Source organism: Sus scrofa, chromosome 1, assembly GCF_000003025.6.
Source record: "Sus scrofa isolate TJ Tabasco breed Duroc chromosome 1, Sscrofa11.1, whole genome shotgun sequence".
Taxonomy (NCBI): Eukaryota; Metazoa; Chordata; class Mammalia; order Artiodactyla; family Suidae; genus Sus; species Sus scrofa.
This window is the reverse complement of record NC_010443.5, coordinates 183,309,951-183,332,797: the sequence shown is the minus strand read 5'-3', so window position 1 is coordinate 183,332,797 and position 22,847 is coordinate 183,309,951. Positions and strand designations below refer to the sequence as shown.

The window sequence follows — 22,847 nt, the reverse complement described above, 5'->3', positions numbered from 1 at the left end:
CCTCCTCAACTATGCTGTCCTCTAAATTTGCAGCAAGGACAGTTTTTCCAGGCCTGACATCCCTCCTTACTAGCTGGGCATAGTCCCATTCTTCTTGCAAATGCAGAGACATCACAGGAACATGGTCTCTTTCTGCCTCAAAATAATCTTAAATGACAAGAAAACCCATTTGTGTCCTTTGAGGTGGGATTGCAACTGTTCAGCCAATTGAGGATAAATTTTACCTTTAAAACAAAAGCATATCAGCAGGTTACAGAGGTGCGGGTCTATGAGGCAATATTGAATAGTAAGAAAGAGCCTAAGCTGGGAGTCAGGGAGATTAGAATTTTATATGGTCTCTGCCTGTTGCCAGTTGTGTGATGCTGGGCAGATTGTTTAATGTCTCCGAGCCTCACCATCTGCATATATAAAATGGAGATGGTTGCAATACCTACGTGGAAGTGTAATGTTGTAAGGCACTTCAAAAACTTGGCCTATAATCAAACTCAGTTGATGGGGTTATTATGTGACAAGTGGTCCTGTAATAAATGAAAATGCATTTTATTATTTAAATTGCAGTCAGAATGATTGCTCCTGGTTAAGATAATCTCTTACTTCTCTGACAGATTTTTCACCAAGAGACCTTTACATCAGCTAAACAGCAGACTTGGACAAATGAGTCCAAAACTCATATGACCTTAAAGGCAGGATTGACATTTGCTGCAGCAGCCCTAGGTCTTCCCTAATGCCACCGATTCTACACTTGCTCGGTGTCCAACCTAGGCAGGTTTGGAACCGTTCAAAATATCACCCTAGGGGCAAAGAATGACATGATTAACCCAGCTCCTAGCATGAGCAGTCTTTTACTGGTCATAAGATTCGGCCTTACATGCTCCAGGAGCAGTTGTAAATAGACCTGGAAAACTTAGCTGTTGCCCTCTTACAGCCTCTGAATCAACCTATACTTAAGAAAACAAGACAGAAATGAATAACAAGACAGAAGGTGATGTACTCCTTCATATCCAAGGAGTACCCCTTATGGGCAAATAGACCTCTGAGTTCGACAATCCTCACTGCAGCTCCCAAGAAATCAGCATTGCTATTATTATTTTATAGGCAGAAAACCCAAGGCACCAAGGGATTAAATAATTGGTATTGGAATGAGATTTTTACTAACTTCATAGAAAATTGACCTAAAACTTAAACATGGATAAACCACATTCTTTATTTAAACAATATTTTATAGTCTATGATGAAAGAATACTTAGAGATGGAATTTCCAGATTGGCTGCTCATGAACTCACAGAAAAATTACACAACTTTCCGTTCGTTCAGCAAACATGTATTCACTGCATACCAAGTACTAGGCACTCTGATAGGTGCTGGGGAGATCAACTCACATGAAACTATTACTTCCCCTCAAGGAAATCAGAAGGGGACACACATGTAAAGAAATAGAATAAAATGGTATTGATACTGTGATACTGACAAAAATATTTCTGCATTATGATAGGGGCCAAGAGAGGGGGTGAGTCCTGCAAGATTACTCTATTTGTTTTGCCTTGGGTAGGCTTGGCAACAGGAAGAGACCACCAAACCCTAAAAGAGTTGCAATACTTGCCAAGTTTATACCCACAAATTAGCAAATGTAATATATTTCCAAGTGCTGGAAGTCATGAGTGCATTTATATAGGGAATGTTGTCTTTAATGTTTAGGATCTAAATTGAGATATTATTTTCCAATTAATCCTAAAAAAACTAGGCTATTGAGTTTCCTAAAATCTGACCTTTAGATAATAATTCCTTGCTCCTCACTATCTTGCCAAAATAGAGACTTACCAAAGGGAGGGCCCCAAATCAACCCAGGGGTTTAATGGTTGGAAAGAAGGTGGAGTCCCAGGCTCTGCCAAAATGAGACAATTCTTTCAACCCATTTATGTGCTCTCTTCTTGAAACATTCCATTGTATTGACTTTAGAATCATCCCATTTTCTTGATTTCCCTCTAATGTGCTAGTACTCCTGGCTGGTCTCCTTTACTGATCCCTTGTCTTCTACCTTTAAAAAAGATTTTTTTTCTAATATTTTCACTATGCTTTCTTCCTGGATATTTCCATATTCTGCCATGACTTCTGTTACAGTGTACAAGTCAATCACTTTGACCTTTCTCCAGTGTAGACCTTTCCTCTCTCATCCAGACACATAGGTCCAACTCTAAACTTGATATGTCACTTGTGCTCCTCTGTCAAAACTGACATAGGATGGAAGCTCGTGGAATTTCCCCTCAAATTCCCTCCCTGTTGGGTGTTTTCTACCTTGGGAAGTCTTATCCACCTAATTCAGGGATTCTCTAACCTGGCTTCACATTTGAAATCTCTGAGCAGCACAGAAACCATACCCATGCCTGGGCCCCCTGCTTAACCAGTTTAATTGGAATCTGGGGGATGAGGGCCTTCAGGAGAGTTTAATGAGCAGCCAGCCAGGTTAAGAATCACTGAACTGTTTGCTCAATTGGAAGTCTATGAGTTATCTGGACCCTTCCCATTTCATTATCCTCTAATAGTCAGCCATGTGCTGATATTTTGTCTACCAAAGCTCTTGACTTTGTCTACTCTTTTCCATCATCAAAGCCACCACCCCAAACCAAGACATCTTCTCTTACCTGAAATAACCTCCCAGCTGTTCTCCTTGCCTCTGTTCTTGTTCCCATCCACACCATTATGCACATGCAGTCAGGGTGACCAAAAAAACAAATCTGATTACATCACTCTGTTGCTTAAAATATTGTACTGGCTTTCTACTTGCTCTTAGAATAAGAACCTGGAGTTTCCGTCCTGGTCCAGCAGAAATGAATCCGACTAGGAACCATGAGGTAGTGGGTTTGATCCCTGGCCTTGCTCAGTGGGTTAGGGATCTGGCATTGCCTTGAGCTGTGGTGTAGGTGTAGAAGACTTGGCTTGGATCCCGAGTTGCTGTGGCTGTGGTGTAGGCCAGCAGCTACAGCTCCAATTGGACCCTTAGCCTGGGAACCTCCATATGCCACTAATGCAGTGCTGAAAAGACCAAAAAAAAAAAAAAAAAAAAAAAAAGAAAAAGAAAAAGGCCCAGATCTTTGTGTCCTTTAGAGATGTGGATATAGGACTATAGACTTTTTGTTTTTGTCTCATCAGCACACTTAGCAATCTCTAGTCTTTTGATATGATGTATTCCTGATCACCAGCACATGGGGTGGGCTTTTGATCTGGTTTTCCTTCCAGGATGGCTTTGATGATTCAAGCCTACTAGGTTAGCCAGAGTCCTCTTTCCTTACAATTTCTAGAGCTAGAGTAGAGGCAGCCTTGACTTGAATTCATAGTGAAGGGGTATGGATTCAGAGCCCTTGGGGAACATATTTCCTCCTTCCCAACTCATAGACTCAAATCCAGTACTCCTGGACGATAGAGAAAAATCCTCTCTATGAATAACTAGTTATTTGAGTATTATTTTGTTTACTCTCTCTCTTTCCTGCTCACTGTTAATTGCATGGGGGCAATTGCCGTGCTTGTTTCATTCAGTGCAGCATCTTAATTTCCTAGCACAAAAGAAGTCATCATTCTTTGATGGCTAAATAAATGAATGCCTAGTCTTAGAGATATCCACTGCAATAAAGATCAGATTAAGCAAACAGGTGTCAAGGGATTGTTTATGGATCTATTTAACCAAATGTCACTGTGCTGACTCAGCACAGGGGCCCTGAAATGGGGGTATGTATGATATGTGAAGGCCTAGCTTCATACCTTGGTAAAATCGGGAATTTCTTTAGCTCGCTCTTACCAGGAAATGTTCCTCTGGCATTTAAGGCTCTTCTTTCCTAGTAAGGAAAAATTTCGGTCCCAAACCACCCCAGAATGAGATAGTTACTGTCGGCTGCTTTATTTTATAATCTGACATCAAAATGGAAAGGGAGAGTATGCTTTTTAAGCTCTTTAAAATGAACTTCTATTGAAAATAGCTGTTGAGACACATCCATAAAATAAGCTGCTAAGGAATGAAAAGTGATGGTAGAGTTATAGAAACATTTTATAGTGTTGTACCTAGAAATACTGTGCAACATGGAGATCAGTTTATTCCTTAGAAATTTAGTAAGGATGTGCATAGACCTCTATGACTTTTGCTTCATAATTTAATTCACTAAGGTTCTTGATGTTAGCATGTAGTCATTTGATTTAGTGATATTGAGGTGGAAATATTTTTATATAGTCTGAAAAATAAATCCTAAAAGTTTATGTTTTAATTATGAGTAATACATGAATAAGATTTGTCTAGTTTTTGAACTCCACTTCATCTCCAGCCTATACTTCCTGGGGTAGGGATTTAAGGATAAGATGAAATCAGGGATGGCTTATTATCAAGGTTGGGAGAGGGATGGTGTGGAAATATGGTTCCAAATGGCTGATAAAACTACATGGAAAAAGCAGTCATAATCTCACTAAACCTGCCAATCTCAGAAACAGCCACTCATCATTCTAGGTCAGGAGGCTGCTCTTTTTCTGAGAAATCACTTGCTTCATCTGTATCTTAATATCTTGGATTTATTTCTAAATGACAGTTGTTGCTGTACAGTGGGAAAATAAAAAATAAAAAAAAATGACAGTTGTCATTATCATTGCTTTTAATCAGTACATAGATGTATTCATTTAATTGAGGTACTCCCTCTGTCTTTTCACTTGAAAACCTATAAGACGAACATGTTTAAATTGACTTATTGATTCTATAACCCTATTTGAGTGGGACTGTATTATTCAGTGGGCAAGGTGGAGGTTGGAATAGGAAGAGTATATTTTGCAGCAAAATAGGATTTCATATTCTCCAGATTAACAGAAAACACCCAGTTGAGTTTCTAATAGTTTTTTCAGCAGTTCATTAGGTATAGATTTCTTACTAATTACTAAGCTCTTTCAAAATGGAGGTTGGGGAAACAGGCTATCAATTCCAGTGGACTTAAAAAATTCATACAATTTTTTTCTGTTTTAAAAATTATTCATACAGAATGATATATTCTATATTCAAGTCATACAGAAATAAAATTTTAAAAGAGGAAAATTTTCCATGATTAAGTTTGAGGTGAGGGATGGAGTAAAAGTCAGGATCAAGGCATAAACTTGATTCACTACAAAATGTTGAAGCATAAACTAAAAGGCCTTCCCATGTCTGTGGGCCCCTTCAAAAGCCCTGGGAGGGCCTTAGTAATATGTAGATATAGTCATTTGCTTTTATAAAATTGGTAAAAGTAAAATATTTTAACTTTAGTTATTGAAGGCTGATTTCTGTTTTTCATTCTCACCTTCTCTGTTTTTCCTCTTGTTTAAAATGGGGTTGTCACAGGCCTTTTGGAGAACAGGCTACAGAAAAGTTGAGTTGTGGATCCATTTATGTTTAGGTCCGAGAGATATATTTACCTTGTTTGCGGTCACATCCATGTAGAACTATTCAGCTAGCTTCTTTGGTATAGAAATTACTTCGAGGCCCACTCCTACCATCCATGGCTTTGATTCACCAGCATATGACACAAAGTTGTAAGGCCAGAGCTTGCATAGTGACAGGAGAGTGAGCTGTAGTTTCTAACATTGCAAGGTTGTGAGTGTAGAGAAGAAACATGGTTTGAAATACACGGAGCCAGAAGCCAGTCTGGAAAAGTCTTCCAATCATTAGGCATACAAAACTGAAAGTGAATCATTCAGTCCTCATCAGCGCCTCATCAATATGCTGTAGAACAGAAATTGACACAACACTGTAAATCAGCTATACTCTAATAAAAATAAAAAACCAGAAGTTCTTTGCTGTTAGAAATATACTTGATAATGTATTTGATACATTTAGAAATATTTCAGAAATCTTTCAGAAGGGAACTGATCAAAATTACTGTGTGTGTAGGACACACATATGTAGCAGTACAACAAGCTTTGTAGTACTATATGTCTTTGTAAAGTTACCTGTTTTATGAATCTCAAGGTATTACTAAATTACACGGATGTATTTGGAAATATTTACATTTCTTACTTAAAATTAAATACTGACATCAACAGTGATAAGATAAATCTTATTATAACAAGTTCATTTATGAGTTAAGTTCTGTCCATTCAAAGAGCATTTAAGATTGTTCACTGCATAAGAAAACTTGAGATGCCCTGAAATCTTGTAGCTCACATATCAAAGAAACTTTAATATATGAAAGTTTGTAGTTTTTCATTATTTGACAATAATCCTAAGAATGTATGTGTATTTGCCAGTAACAAATTATAATGCTGAACTATCAGTAACTATCAACAACTTTTCTGAACTATCAGTAATTAAAAACAAATTTTGATGATGCTGGAAAATAGGACTTTCTATTCTAAGGACTGATATTACAAAATCATTGACATATGAATGGATGGTCAAGAAGTATACAGTCAAAAAACATAGGAAAGGGTTCCTTAGAGGTCTGTTAGGTGGTTAATACAAACTATTTTTTTTTCTGTTTTTTTTTTTTTTGATGTTTGCACTTTTGCAGATTTTTCAGATTTGTAGTTTGCTATATGTTTTTTTATCCTCATATTAAATAAATACTAATTTTCATAATAAACTTATTCTTTTCCTTCAGATATAAGACTTAGGCCCCATAATACCCGAATCCAACACCAGTAGGGAATATCTCTTTTAAGTTTTTGAAAAGATGGTGATTTTACATGTTGAAAGGTGGTTTGACATCAAATGGCTGCATCAAAGTGTTGGGTTAAAACATCCTGCTTTGAACCAAGCCCATCCCAAGGTGGGGCCGAAGCATTGCTGGCTCATGCTTCACGTGCACAAATTAAGGCTTTGCTGTTATCTCCAAGTGGGGGTATACCTACAGTTACCAGGACATGCCAAATTAAAGACAGAAGTTATTCATTACTCACCTTTCTGAGTCATTGGACCGGTCATCAGACCACATTCCCTGGGGTGCACTTTGAATTGATATTAAAGAAATTATCTTATGCATAGTACAATTAAAGTGTGTTGGATTTTTTTTCCTCTCAAAGGCATTAATTTGTTAAATGAAAAACATATAAAATAGGCCACAGTTTCTGTAACTTTGCTTTAACCTTTGGAAAGTTCTGCCAACTTCTGGTCCTGGCTTTTGGGCCATGAAAGCTGTGCTTGAACTTGATTTTTTTCCTTAGTGTTTGGCACATAGTAAGCCTTCAAAAATTTTTTACTTCCCTTCTTCCTTTATTATTTGTCTTGGGGTACATTTTTTTTAATTTGTCAGGTATGAGGAAATTTTTAAGAAAAGAAAACATACCCAACACATTCCAGTTGCATTACCAAATGACTGCCTTTATTAAGCTGTCTAGGGTGACAGAGTCCAGGTCTATGACAGCATAGCACCTAGGAACTGTCTACAACCAGCATGATTTTTCGTTGTTTCACAAAGGATTACAGCTAATCAACTACAACAAACTAGAATGAAATGTATTTGTCTAAAGACTGATGTTTAACTGAGCAATGATGTACTTGAGCTCTAGTCCTTATCCTGTGGACAGAATAGCAACAATTACTATTACTACTAATAATAAAAACACCAAATTGTAACTCCCCATTGGCATATAGGGCCATTCCACATTTATCACCTCGTGAAATCCTTTTATGAACCTTAAAAGGCGAGTAATGACCTTTACTTCAATTGTAGAGAGAAAAATGCTGTTTGGGGGAATTAAGTGACTGTCCCAGGATATCTTGGCCAATGAGTGGAGATCCAGGACTGTATGACTTCTCAATTTCTTATGGCATCATATTAATGGTAATTGAGGACAGTACCTACTTTGTTGATAGCCTCCTGCTCTCTCTCTAAACTCTACTGAGATGGAAGCCATTGTGGGAAAAATTTGGATGTTGTACAAATGTTATCACTTTGGGAAGTCTGGTGGCCTCAGGGGATAAAAATAGAAGGAAATGACAAGCCAATAAGGAGGTGAAAGCTCTGAAGCAAGAAAGAACTGGGTATTCAGAAGAAAATAAAAGAAAGCAGGAAGGTAGTGAGCCCTTGGGAGGCTATGGCTTTGCAAAAGATTGTATCTGTTTACTAAATATTTATATAGCATTTCATACTAATCACGTTACCCAGGTGGCAAAGAGGCAGAGCGGGGTTAGGCAGCTTGCTGATTGAACTCGAGCCGTCTGGCTCCCAAGTCTGCTACCCCATGGAAGGGTGATGGAGTCAATTTTTTATGAAGCATCCAGGTGGAATGTCTCATATCAGTGGGATGTAAATAAAGCCAAATTGGGGGTTTATTAGTTGTGTAGACTGCAATTGATGATTTTTCATCACTTTTTTGGATCTGTTTTACACCAGATGATGATGTTTCTGTTTATGCTCTCAATTCAGATAAACTTTGTGTTGTAGTACTTGGCTTTACAGTCTCCTCGTCCTTCATGGATTTCCTTGGGACTAGATGGATTGAAATCGCAATACCCTTTCATTTATTTATTGAGATTTATTGAAATTATTTATTTATTGGAATGAAAATACTGCTGCTATTTAGATAGCACTGAATACTGTAATGATAATAATAGTAAAATAGTATTAAAATATTGTAATTACTAATAACCATTAAAAAACATATATGCAATAAACCAAAATTTTACATTACTAAAAATTATACTAAAAGTATAACAAGTCCATATAGAATATCAAAATTTCTTTGATCCTGGTTTTATTCATTTTTTCAGGGAATTGTCCTCTCATCTTATCTTGGATTATAATAACTGTATATAAAAATGTACAGATGGCCAATAAGCACGTGAAAAAATGCTCAATATCCCTGATTATTAGAGAAATGCAAATGAAAACTACTATGAGGTACCACCTCACATCTATCAGAATGGCCATCATTAGTAAGTCCACAAATAACGAATGCTAGAGAGGGTGTGGAGAAAAGGGTACCCTCCTACACTGTTGGTGGGAATGTCAGTACAACCACTATGGAAAACAGTATGGAGGTACCTTAGAAAACTAAATATAGAACTACCCTATGACCCAGAAATCCCACTCTTGGGCATATATCCAAACAAAACTTTTCTTGAAAAAGACACATGCACCCATATGTTCATTGTGGCACTATCCACAATAGCCAAGACATGGAAACAACCCAAATGTCCATCGACAGATGAATGGATTAAGATGTGGTATATGTACACAATAGAATACTACTCAGCCATAAAAAGAACAAGATAATGCCATTTGCAGCAACATGGATGGAACTAGGGACTCTCATAACTAAGCAAAGTAAGTCAGAAAGAGACAAATACCATATGATATCCCTTGTATCTGGAATCTAATATATGGCACAAATAAACCTTTCCACAGAAAATAAATTCAGGGACTTGGAGAACAGACTTGTGATTACCAAGGGGGAGGGAGGGAATGGGATGGCCTTGGAATTTGGGGTTAATAGATGCAAACTCTTGCCTTTGGAATGGATAAGCAATGAGATCCTGCTGTATAGCACTGTGAACTATATCTAGTCACTTATGATGGAGTATAATGTGAGAAAAAAAAATATATATGTATGTGTGACTGGGTCATTTTGCCGTACAGTAGAAGATTGACAGAACACTGTAAACCAGCTATAATGGAAAAAATAAAAATCATTAAAAAAATAAAATCAGATGCTACACACACACACACACACACACACACACACACACTCACGATATAGTTCGCAGGTATATTCCTAATGTTAGTGTACCAAAACATCAATGTCGAACTAGTTTTAAAATTATTGCTTTAACTTAATCAGCAAAAAATACCATACTGGTTATGAATTAAAAGGGAGACATTAGTTTGCTCTTGCCAAGGGTTCTTTTTGTTCAGTATTATACCAGAGCAGCATAAATGGTAATGAAGAAAAGACGTGGTTTCAGCTCTGGAAGGATTTATACTCTGGGGAAGCATTGGCCCTATAAACAGATGACTATAAATAAGACAGCATGTACAGGGCTCTAAGCAGCACAGATAACATACACTGGAATCAATGACCAGAGAGGAAAACACATGCAGTCTGTTTCTGCATCAGCCAGTGGGAAACCCCAAACTGATGCCCAGTTCTTAATTTGCTTGAAATAATAACTGCAGAAGTTAATACAGTCACTTAGAATGATTATACAAGAACTTCTGCTGCACCTTTAAGTCACTCCTAAGTTTATAAAGCAAACATACCTGGAGTTTAAGGATTTGCATGAGATATGATGAAATTTCACCATTGTTCTAATGTGTTTTTCCATTTGCCATCCTAATTATCTGAGTTCTTTATTTATAATTCCTCTTTCATTTCAATATCTTTTCCTTCATATCTTCTGTTGTAATTAAGTCCTTGTCCTTTATATATAAGTCATTTCATGTCATTTAGCTACAATTAGTCCTTGAATAAGACTCCTGGTTGGAAAGGATTAACCAAGTAAATGGCTTGCTCCTCTCACTCTTCTGGTATTTAATCTATTTTAGTTCAATTGTGTGGTACTTGCAGAAATGCATGGAATTATATAATCTATTAATTGCTTCTCATGAAGAAAATTAATAGAATATACTACTGAATCAGGTGGAATTATAAAATCTAATTGGGACAGAAACTCTTTCTTTGCTTGAGAATATTTAGGGGGTTAATGTTTTTGTATTAAAATGGAATTATATGCTTAAATTGTTTATGCTTTTGTCTGTCAGCATGGAGTCTTGATTATGAATGCATTCAAGCATTATGAATTTTGTGCTGGCTATTTTCCCAACTCTCCTAATACATGTGAACATGGGATATTTACTAGTGATAATAATTTCAGATAGGTTTTCTAAATTTCTCCATCAAATAACAAACTGAATTAACTGCCTAACTTAAATATTGAGGCAAAATCCTACATTTTAATGCCTCTTCCTGTTTAAAATTATTCCACACATGTCCTACAGTGAAATGCTTTGTCCTTTTTCATTCCTGTTCTAGTGTCCTTGCTTCTTTAAAAAATGCAGCCCCTCCTCCGCTCCTCCCCAGCTTAGTTTAGGGAATAAGCCTCTGTTCTTGTTTTTTTTTTTTTTTTTTTTTCCTATTTTTCAGAAATCAGATTCCAGTTTGATTTTCTCCTTATGCCTCTAAACTATATTGTTTCTAGCTCCACTTAGTTTTTGTTTAACCTCTTTCTTTCCCTAGTACATTAGTCCTGCCCATGGTTAAGGATCAGTTTTCTTTCCTTCATCCCAATTCTCTTATTATCCATGTCCTATGTTCACAAAAATCAGTCCATGCTTAAGTGTAAGTTGGTGACAACATCAGTGGCCTTTGAATTACATGTTACTCTCAGGACTTTTTTTCTGAAGTGATGAAAATCCAATTTAAACAGGCTTGGGGGGGGAGAGACATAGAGCGAGGTAGAGAGAATAAGAATAAGAATTATTGGGTCACATATCTGGAAAGAGTAGGGTGGAAATTTTGACATGGCAGGATCCAGAGGTACAAATAACACAGCCAACATCCCCCATGAGGTGTGCCCTGGAAAATACAGCTAATCCCTGGCAAATCTCATCCCAGCAAGAGATCTTTTCTGCTATTCCAGTGCAGACTCTCAGATTGGTCGATTTTTTTTTTCTTTTTTTTTTTTTGGCTTTTAAGGGCCACACCAGAGACATAATGGAAGTTCCCGGGCTAGAGGTCGAATCAGAGCTGTAGCTGCCAGCCTACACCACAGCCACAGCAATTCGGGATCTAAGCTGTGTCTGCAACCTACACCACAGCTTATGCAACAGCAGTATCCTTGAACCACTGAGAGAGGCTGGGGATTGGCTAGGGATCAAAACTGCGACCTCATGGATACTAGTCAGATTGGTTTCCGCTGCTCCATAATGGGAACTCCCTGATCAATTTCTTGATTGGATCAATTCAGATCACTTGCCATCCCTGAACCAATGATTTGTCACTAGAGACAGGGCATATATGTTAACTGAGCAAGCCTGGGTCATGTGTCCATTCTTGGAATCTGGGAATGAGGGTTAACCCTGTCAGGAACACAAGGATTTTGGTGGGGAGAAGTGGTACTCAAATGAAAATCAGACTGCGTGCTAGTACAGAAGAGGGAATGTAGAGTTCCTGTCATGGTGCAGTGGAAACAAATCCGACTAGGAACCATGAGGTTGCAGGTTTGATTCTGGTCTCGCTCAGTGGATTAAGGATCTGGCATTTCTGTGAGCTGTGATGTAGGTCACAGATGCGGCTGAGATCCTGGCTGAGATCCTGCGTGGCTGTGGCTGTGGAGTAGGCCAGCAGCTATAGCTCTGATTGGACTCCTAGCCTGGGAACCTCCATATGCTGCAGGTGCGGCCCTAAACAGCAAAAAAAAAAAAAAAAAAAAAAAAGAAGAGGGAATGCGTGCTGGCAAACACAACAGGTGTTCATTACATATCCTTCCCAGGCTGGCTGTGATCCTTTCAGAGCTCTGGTTTCTGTATTTAGATTTTGAACTCAACATACCTCTATCACGGATACTGTAGAATATGGTGCTTTCATTTAACACTAACAGCAAATCATTACTTCAGAGTAACAGAACAATGGTTTAGATTTCCCCACTGCTATAAATTTAGCAGGAAATAAATATCTGCCATTTATCTATCTCTATGGTTACTAATAACAGCTCGGGGCAGGAAGAAATGTTCTTAGCAGAATAGGTGATAGGATACATTGCTGACCCCACATTCCCAAGCCCTAATGCCTGTGTGTATCCTTTGGTCTCAGAACTTCATTCCAGGGCATGCTTGGTGCAGTTATGGCTCATCTCTGTCCATAGAGGCTATGCTGGGTGCCTCACAATTTGGATTCTGCCAGTGTGACTATGACAGAATTTATTGTTTGATGTGTCATGGGACTTACTAGCTGTGTGGTTTTGTTCAGGACCTAAAGTCTTAATAAATTCCTTCTTCATAGGGTGATCATAAGGGTCATTTGAGTTAATGTGAAAGTGGCCTCTTCCATAGACAGTTGTTGGTAAGTAGAGGTAATCCCTGGAAACACGTTGTCGGGGGACCAGGTTCCTTCTTGGACCTCTGACTCTGCCCTTTTAGAATTTCCCTCTGTTTCATTTCCTCCTTGTGTCTGTTCACCTGTTCACATTTAGTGAAATATTTCCTTTCCTCTCCAGAACACATATCATGACATTTACCCTCTTAACAAAATTTTAGTTATACAGTATATTAGCATTGGCTATAGGTGAATTCTTCATCATGAGTTTCTCATAATTTCTCTTGCATTTATTGAGGGCTTACTATATGCCTGAGCATCTTAGATTGTTAATTATTTGAGCCTCACAGCAAGACTATAGGTAGATATTTATAGTTTTTATTTGACAGATGGGGAAACTAAGGCTTAGAGAGATTGAGCAAAAGAAGGGAGCAAAGTGGCAAACCTATGGAGACAGGCCTGAAACTCGGGTCAGCATCAGTTGAACACCCTTGTTCTCATCCAGTAAGCAGTTCAGAAACTTCGGTGTGCATGAGACTCACCTGCAGTGCGTATTTCTGCAGTTCACCTTCAAAGGTTTTGAGGTAATAGTGCTGGAGCAGGTCAGAGAAATAGGCATTTTTAGCAAGATCTCTAGGTGATTCTCCCACAGGTGGTCCACAAACCACAGATCTACTGGTGGGCCTCAGATGACTGACTTCCCTTGCTGTGGTTTCTCACCAATCCTGGCTTCTTTGGTGGAAGAAGGAATCTGAGCTGCTACCTGAAGGTTCTGCCATCTGCCCTGCTGCCAGGCACACATTTGTCCTTTCCTGGTGTCCTGCTTTTTCTAACAATTCTTTAACCCTTGAGTACTCAAGCTAATCTGATCCTCTTTGAGCCATTAGCACTTGAATTTATGTTGAGAGTGCCAATATTCACCTTGTACCTATGAGTACCTGCCATGCACTATGCTTATAAGGGGAACTCAACAAATGGTCATTGATTACTTTTCTATTGTGTAAATTTCCATTTAGTCTTCTCTAATTTGTATGTTCCATTTCCCTCAACTAGGTTGTAAGATGCTTAAGAAAAGAGACTGGTCTTCCATTGTCTCTGTATTATCAAGATCTCTTCATACATGCTCAGCAAAGACTCTTGACTCTTTCAAATATAATAGAAGATGTGTAATACATGTTACTGAGTGAATTAACCATTCAAAAGTGTTGGTTACCACTATTTTTCTTAGGCGATGAGATTTTCATGACTGGAAATCTTTTGAATATTTATACTTGGTTTTCCACCTTAAACATTTAGAGGGGAGGAAAAAAAAATAACTCCCTTTTAGCCTCAGAAGTAAAATATTTAACTACTCAACATTCTTTGTTTTGCATAAAGAAATGTTTAACCAAGATTCCTTGGGTTGCAGTCAGATGGCCAAACTTTTAAAAACAAATGTGCATACACAGATATGCAGGAGGGATTTACCTCAAAATGCAGCTGCTTCTAGATTATGTCTCTGCTTTTTTTTTTTTTTTTTTTTTTTTTGTAGAAGCTCAGGTTTTTTCCCAAAGCTTGGATCTACTGGAATAAATGGTTTGTCCTTTGGCATCAAAATCCTCATCAGAGACAATTGTTGAGATTCCCCAAAATTCAGTTACAGCAGTGGGGATTAGAAATGGAACTTTAAGATAAAATGCCTGATGTGTAACATGATGACTAGAGTTGAAAACACTGTATTATAACAATTGATATTATTAAAATTTGCTAAAAGAGTAGAACTTAATGTTTTCATTAAAAAAGTGAATATGTGAGGTGATGAATGTGTTAATTTGGATGTGTAAATATCACAATGAATATGTATATCAAGTCATCATTGTGCTTTTTAAATATCTTACAGTTTCATTTGTCATTTATACCCCCAGTAAAGCTGAAAATAACTAAATAAAAATAAGATAAAATGGCTGCCTTCAAGGAGTCTACAATTTAATTGGAGTAACAATGAAGGTGCATGCCAGAGAGTTGATGGTAAAAGATTATTGTTTGTGTTAGTTTCCAGAATATTAAAGATTATCTAGTTCAGACCTCTCACTTTTCAGATATAGGAGTTGGAACAAGAGATACAGCTATTTGGCAAGGTCGTAAAGAATGTTAAGTACATAGACCGAACCAGAGCCCTGATCCCTTTTCTCCTATTGATGAGCCTTTTCCAAATCAGAGTAAAACCTAAACTTCTCAGAAAAAAAAAAGCTTGGATTTTTTTTTTTTTTTTTTTTTTTAACCAGAGCATTAGCAACATAACCACAAGGCTTGTCAGACTAGAGAACTAGTAGTTGTATCAAAGAGTGAATATCATGAGACTGCAGCTGGGAAGCTAATTAGCCTGGGGATGAGTGTGTGAGTCATAAGTTTCAACTAGGGAGGCAGAAGACAGGGTCTAGAGCAGTGCTGGCCAGTAAAAATATGATGTGAGCCACAAATACAAGCCACATGTGTAATTTAAAATTTTCTGGTAGCCACAATAAAAATAAGAAACAGGTGGCATTAATTTTAATAAATTTTTTTATTTAACCCAGTATCTTTAAAATATTATCATTTCAACATTATTTAATATGAAAAATAAGATATTTTAATTTGCTTTTGTGTATTAACTCGTTGAGATCTATTGTGTACTTTATACTGACAGCACATCTCAACTGTTTAGTAGCTACAATTGGCTAGTGGTTTCTCTGTTGGACATTGCAGGACTAGAGCATTCTCACTGATGAGAAAGATTGAGAGAGTAGCATAATGCCAAGCAGACTGACTTGATAGGAGGATCTCCTAGAGAATGCCTGTCAAACTTTAATATGCATAGAACTCACCTGGGGATCTGATTAACATGCATATTCTAATTCACTAGGTCTATGATTCTGGGGTAGGTCTAGGGTTCTGTGTTTCTAAAAACCTTTGAGGTAATGTTGATACATCTGGTCTGTGACCCACATTTTGAGTAGCCAGGTGAATTTAGGAGATCAGCCATGGTGGAGAGAAAAAAACCCAATGATATTGTGAGCAAATCAGGATTTTATCAGCAGGGGGAAATGTTTTTCCCCCACTGAATTCCTTAGCCCATGAAATGGGAACTTCTACCAACTCTTCTGTTTTTTCAGAAAAGTGGAAGAAACTACATATGCTGAGGAGTGCTTCAAGGGGGAAGAAGAGAACAGAACTATTGGTAGAAATTCCTATTTCACATCATGAAAGTAATATGTCTTTTAATTTATATAGGACTTATTTAATGTATTTCAAAACGTTTTATGATTTGCTCCATAAAGTTCTTGAATATAACTTGATAAATTTATTTTTAGCAGAATTTGTCATTTTTGTTGCTGTAGTAAATAACAATTTAGAAAATTACATGGTTTTTCTCAATTTGTTGCTGATGTTTAGAAATACAGTTGATTTTGACTTTGTATCTAGAAGACTCACTGAACTTTCTTACTACTATTCATAATTTATTTGGATTTATTTTTTGATTTTCCAAGTAGACAATAATCACCTACAGGTCTTTTTTTTTTTTTTTCTAATCTTAATCCCTTATTTCTTTTTTCTTGTCATATTGCACTGCCTAGGTTTTTCACTGAATTCTTGAGTTAATAAGGTGAGAGTGGGTATATTTATATTGGTTTTAAAAGCTTTAATATTCACCGTAAAGTATGTGATTTGTTTTATATATATATATAAATATATAATATGTATATTATTTATATATTAAATAAATATATATCTCAGATGTCCTTTATAAGTTTAAGGGCATTTTATTCTATTCTTGGTTTTTTCCTTGAATTATGAAAATCTATGCTAAATTATATCAAATACTTTTTTTGCATGTATTGAGTTGATCATATCTTCTTCTAAGCTATTAGTGTGGTAAATTATATTAATACATTTTCTAATACTGAATCAACTTTTCATGTCTAGAATAAACCCTACTTAGTTATGAGATATTATACTTTGTATGCATTGCCACACTTGGATGCTAATATTTTGCCTGAAATTTTTTATTTTTGTGTATTACTGAGATTGGCCTGTGATAGTCCATTTTTTATATTTTCCTTACCTATCTTAATGTCACAGATTTAGCTTATATAATGAGGTATAGTTTATTCAATGAGTGAGATTTTCCTGTTTTGAAATTCTTAAAAAAATTTGTCTATGTTTATAATGAACTATTCTTTGAATGTTGGAAGAAGCTTTCTGGTAAAGTTTCCTGTGAAAAGCATAATGTTTTCATTTTGAGAAAATATATGTCTACAAATTTAATTTATTCAATTTTTATAGAATTACACTTTTTTTCTATTTCCTCATGAGTTGGTTTTGATGGTTTGTATTTCTTTAGTAACATCTATTTTATCGGTTTTCAATTTTTATGGCATAAAGTTCATTTCTTTTGTTATTATTTCCCTGAATTAGCTAAAGTTTCCCTATTTTTATTTCTAATATTGTTCACTTAGACTTTACTTCTTTTTTCTTGATTAATATTCTCAAGATTTTGTTAGTTTCATGAGTTTTTTTTAAAAGGACCAACTTTTGTTAGTTTTATCAAAGGACCAAATTTTGTTAATTTAGTTGTTTTCTATTTCATTAATTTCTATTCCTGTCTTTGTATTCTCTCTCTTTTTTTTTTTTGCTTTCTTTGAGTATATTTTTGTTTTCTTTTTTTAATTTCATAATTTTTTTCTCTATACTTCATTTTAGTTTGTCCCATATTTTTAGCTTTTAGTTTTCTAATTTGCACTGTGTTTTGTATCTTTGATCCATGAATTATTTAGAAGTGTTTTAAAATTTCCAAATGTATGAAGTTTTATTAACTATCTTTTCATAACTATTTCTAACATTGTTTTCATTGTGGGAAATGTGAGAGGGCTCATGAGGCCAATCCTTTAATGATTTGTAGAGGCTTGCAGCAGCTTGTAGCTGATTTTTAAAAAATGTTTCAAATGTGCATGAAAATAATTGTCTCCAAAATTTGGGCTTATTATTCTATAAAAACTTATTTCAAATCCTTGCTTATTTAATTTCTGCTTCATGTATCAATTACTGAGAGGGGTACCTTAAAAATTGTCTACTGTGGAGTTCCCGTCGTGGCGCAGTGGTTAACGAATCCGACTAGGAACCATGAGGTTGCGGGTTCGGTCCCTGCCCTTGCTCAGTGGGTTAACGATCCGGCGTTGCCGTGAGCTGTGGTGTAGGTTGCAGATGTGGCTCGGATCCCGCGTTGCTGTGGCTCTGGCGTAGGCCGGTGGCTACAGCTCTGATTCAACCCCTAGCCTGGGAATCTCCATATGCCATGGGAGCGGCCCAAGAAATAGCAACAACAACAACAACAGACAAAAGACAAAAGACAAAAAAAAAAAAAAATTGTCTACTGTAATGATGGATTTATTAAATTTCCTTGTAGTTTTGCCTATTTTAAAAAATATTTTAAAGGCTATATTAGTAGATACAATCAAGTTTAGAATTAATTTCATATTGTGCTGCAATTTTATTATTCAGTAACCTTTTAATCTTCATTAATGCTTTTTGCCTTAAATCTATTTTTCTAGTATCAATATAGCTATAGAAATCTTTTTGGGGGAAGATATATGTGTTCACCTTGTATATCTTCTTCCATCCTCTAAACAGACCTGTGTCCTAATGTTTGCAAGTATGTCTTGTAAATAGTATCTAGCTAGAATTCCTATTTTATCTGGACTAACAAGCTTTTTCCTCTGTAAATAGATTAAAACTGGAGAGTTTTTGTCTTTTTGCCTTTTCTAGGGCTGCTCCTGCAGCATATGGAGGTTCCCAGGCTAGGGGTCTAATCAGAGCTATGCCGCTGGCCTACACCATAGCCACTGGCCTACACTACAGCCACAGCAACTCCAGATCTGAGCCATGTCTGCGACCCACACTACAACTCGTAGCAACGCCGGATCCTTAACCCAATGAGTGAGGCTAGGGATTGAACCCGCAACCCCATGGTTCCTAGGCAGATTCGTTAACCACTGAGCCACGACGGGAACTCCTAAAACTGGAAAGTTTTAATCTATTTACAGGTATTTGTTTACTGATGTATTTGTTATTTTTTTCTATTATACTTTTTTCACCCCTTTTACTTGTATTTTTTTCCTGCCTCATCTGTATTATTTTTCTTTTTATTCCCATTCCATATCCTTCCACTGGGTTAGAACACTTAAATTCTAAAGTGTATACATTTACTAGTCATCTTTAAAATTTTAATATAGTCATTTGACTTGTCAAAGCCTATAGTTACTCAGCTTCTTTTTCATCCACCCAAATTATACAAAGACCTTAGAATGCTATAATCACCATCCTCCCTATTTATGCTCTGTTTTTCCAGTATCTTTTAGTTCTAGTCCTACAAATAAAATGCTTATTACTGCTGAACATAATGTTACTTTAGTTACTTTAGATAAGCATTTTTTTTTTCTTTTTTAGGGCCATACCTGCAGCATATGGAGGTTCCCAGGCTAGGGGTTAAATTGGAGCTGTAGCTGGCATCCTGTGCCAGGGCCACAGCAATGCAGGATCTGAGCCGCATATGCAACCTACACCATAGCCATGGCAAGGCCAGATACTTAACCCACTGAGAGAGGCCAGGGACTGAACCCCGATCCTCAGGGATGCTAGTTGGGTTTGTAACCTGCTGAACTACAAAAGGAACTCCTAGATAAGCATTTCTTTCTTTTTTTTTTTTGGTCTTTTTGCTATTTCTTGGGCCTCTCCCGTGGCATATGAAGGTTCCCAGGCTAAGGGTCTAATCGGAGCTGTAGCCACTGGCCTACACCAGAGCCACAGCAACGCGGGATCCGAGCCGTGTCTGCAAACTACACCACAGCTCACGGCAATGCTGGATCCTTAACCCACTGAGCAAGGGCAGGGACCGAACCTGCAACCTCATGGTTCCTAATCAGATTCGTTAACCACTGCGCCACGACGGGAACTCCCAGGTAAGCATTTCTTAACATCAGAGTTACTGGCATTTTGGGCCACGTAAATGTCTGCTATGAGGAGCTGTCCTGTACATTGAAGGATATTTAGCAGCATCCTTGGTCTCTATACACTAGATGCCAGTTGCCTTAGACAAAAACATCTTCAGATATTGTTAAATGTTGCCTAAGGGGAGGAAATTGCTCCTGTTTAAGAACTATTTATTTAGGAGTTCCCGTCATGGCTTAGTGGTTAATGAATCCGACTAGGAACCATGAGGTTGCAGGTTCAATCCCTGGCCTTGTTCAGTAGGTTAAGGATCCGGAATTGCCGTGAGCTGTGGTGTAGGTTGCAGATGTGGCTTGGATCCTGCTTTGCTCTGGCTCTGGTGTCGGCCGGCAGCTACAGCTCTGATTCAACCCCTAGCCTGGGAACCTCCATATGTGGCAGAAGTGGCCCTGGAAATGTCAAAAAGACAAAAAGACAAAAACAAACAAACAAACAAACAAAAAAAAACAAAATAAAGCCAAAAAAAAAGAACTACATATTTACATATGCCCACTTATTTAACAATATCTTTTTTCAACATTCTGTCACATCTTACATCATTCATCATTTTCCTTCTGTCTGTAATAATAACTTAGAATTTTCTTTTTTTAAAATTTTTATTTTTTCTATTATAGTTGGTTTATAGTGTTTTATCAATTTCTACTATACAGTAGAGTGATCCAGTCATACATACATATCTATACATACACACACATATACATATATATGTATATTCTTTTTCTCACATTATACTCCATCATGTTCCATCACAAGTGACTATATATATAGTTTCCTGTGCTATACAGCAGGATCTTATTGCTTATTTATCCACTCCATATGCAATAGTTTGCATCTATTAACCCTGGACTACAGTCCATCCCACTCCCTCCCCCTCCCCCATGGCAACCACAAGTCTATTCTCCATGTCCATGAGTTTCTTTTCTGTGGAAAGGTTCATTTGTGCTGTATATTAGATTCCAGATATAAGTAATATTATATTTAGCTTTCTCTTTCAGACTTACTTCACTTAGTATGAGAATCTCTAGTTCCATTCATGTTGCTGCAAATGGCATTATCTTGTTCTTTTTATGGCTGAGTAGTATTCCATTGTATATATATATATATATCACATCTTCTTAATCCCTTTATCTGTCAATGGACATTTAGGTTGTTTCCATGTCTTGGCTATTGTGAATAGTGTTGCAGTGAACATAAAGATGCATGTATCTTTTTCAAGGAAAGTTTTGTCTGGGTGTATGCCCCAGAATGGGATTTCTGGGTCATATGGTAGTTCTATATATAGTTTTCTAAGGTACCTCCATACTGTTCTCCATAGTGGTTGTACCAACTTACATTCTCACCAACAGTGCAAGAGGGTTCCCTTTTCTCCACACCCTCTCTAGCATTTGTTATTTGTGGACTTATTAATGATGGCCATTCTGATAGGTGTGAGGTGGTACCTCATTGTGGTTTTGATTTGCATTTCTCTAATAATTAGTGATGTCGAGTATTTTTTCATGTGCCTGTTGGCCGTCTTCTTTGGAGAAATGTCTATTCAGGTCTTTTGCCCATTTTTCAATTGGATTGTTGGTTTTTTTGCTGTTGAGTTGTATAAGTTGTTTGTATATTTTAGAGATTAAGCTCTTGTCAGTTGCATTGTTTGAAACTATTTTCTCCCACTCTGTAGGTTGTCTTTTTTTTTTTTTTATGGTTTCCTTCACTGTGTGTGATTAGGTCCCACTGGTTTATTTTTGCTTTTATTTCAGTTGCCTTGGGAGACTGACTTGAGAAAACATTTGTAAGGTTGATGTCAGAGAATGTTTTGCCTATGTTCTCTTCTAGGAGTATTATGGTGTCTTGTCTTATGTTTAAGTCTGTCAGCCATTTTGAGTTTATTTTTGTGCATGGTGTGAGGGTGTGTTTCACTTTCATTAATTTACATTTGCCTATCTGGTTTTCCCAGCAATACTTACTGAAAACACTGTCTTTTCCCCATCTTATGTTCTTGCCTCCTTTGTCAAAGATTAATTGACCATAGGTGTCTGGGTTTATTTCTGAATTCTCTGTTCTGTTGTATTGGTCTGTATGTCTGCTTTGGTACCAGTACCACACTGACTTACAGCCTGCCAAACTGAATCAAGAAGAAATACATCAACTGAACAGACTCATCACTCAAAATGAAATTGAATATGTAGTAAAAACACTTCCTACAAACAAAAGTCCAGGGCCAGATGACTTCACAGGCAAATTCTACCCAACAAAAAAGAACTAATACCCATCCTTCTTAAACTTATCCAAAAGGTTGAAGAAGGAACACTCCTAAAGACATTCTATGAAGCCACCATCACCCTAATACCAAAATCAGAGAAAGATATCACCCAAAAAGAAAACCTTCTGCAATGTTGGTGGGAATGTAACCATGGAGAACAGTATGGAGGTACCTTAGAAATATATATGTAGAACTACCATATGACCCAGAAATCCCACTCTTGGGCATATATCTGGACAAAACTTTCCTTAAAAAAGGCACATGCACCCACATGTTCATTGCAGCACTATTCACACTAGCCAAGACATGGAATCAACCCAAATGTCCATCAACAGATGATTGGATTAGGAAGATGTGGTATATATATACAATGGAATACTACTCAGCCATAAAAAAGAATAAAATTATGCCATTTGCAGCAACATGGATGGACCTAGAGACTCTCATACTGAGCGAGGTAAGTCAGAAAGAGGGAGACAAATATCATATGATATTACTTATATCTGGAATCTAATATGTGGCACAAATGAACCTTCCACAGAAAATAAAATCATGCACTTGGAGAATAGTTTGTAGTTGCCAAGGGGGAGGGAGTGGGGTGAGT

General features: G+C 37.0%; 1 long non-coding RNA gene across 1 annotated transcript in view; it reads left to right on the top strand.

Moving 5' to 3' along the window:
- LOC110262205 overlaps positions 1 to 16,484 on the top strand; it is a 48,353-nt gene extending 31,869 nt beyond the window's left edge. Inside the window, exon 4 of the long non-coding RNA XR_002346935.1 lies at positions 16,104 to 16,484. This is a non-coding gene — a long non-coding RNA (uncharacterized LOC110262205). The remainder of the gene's footprint in view (positions 1 to 16,103) is intronic.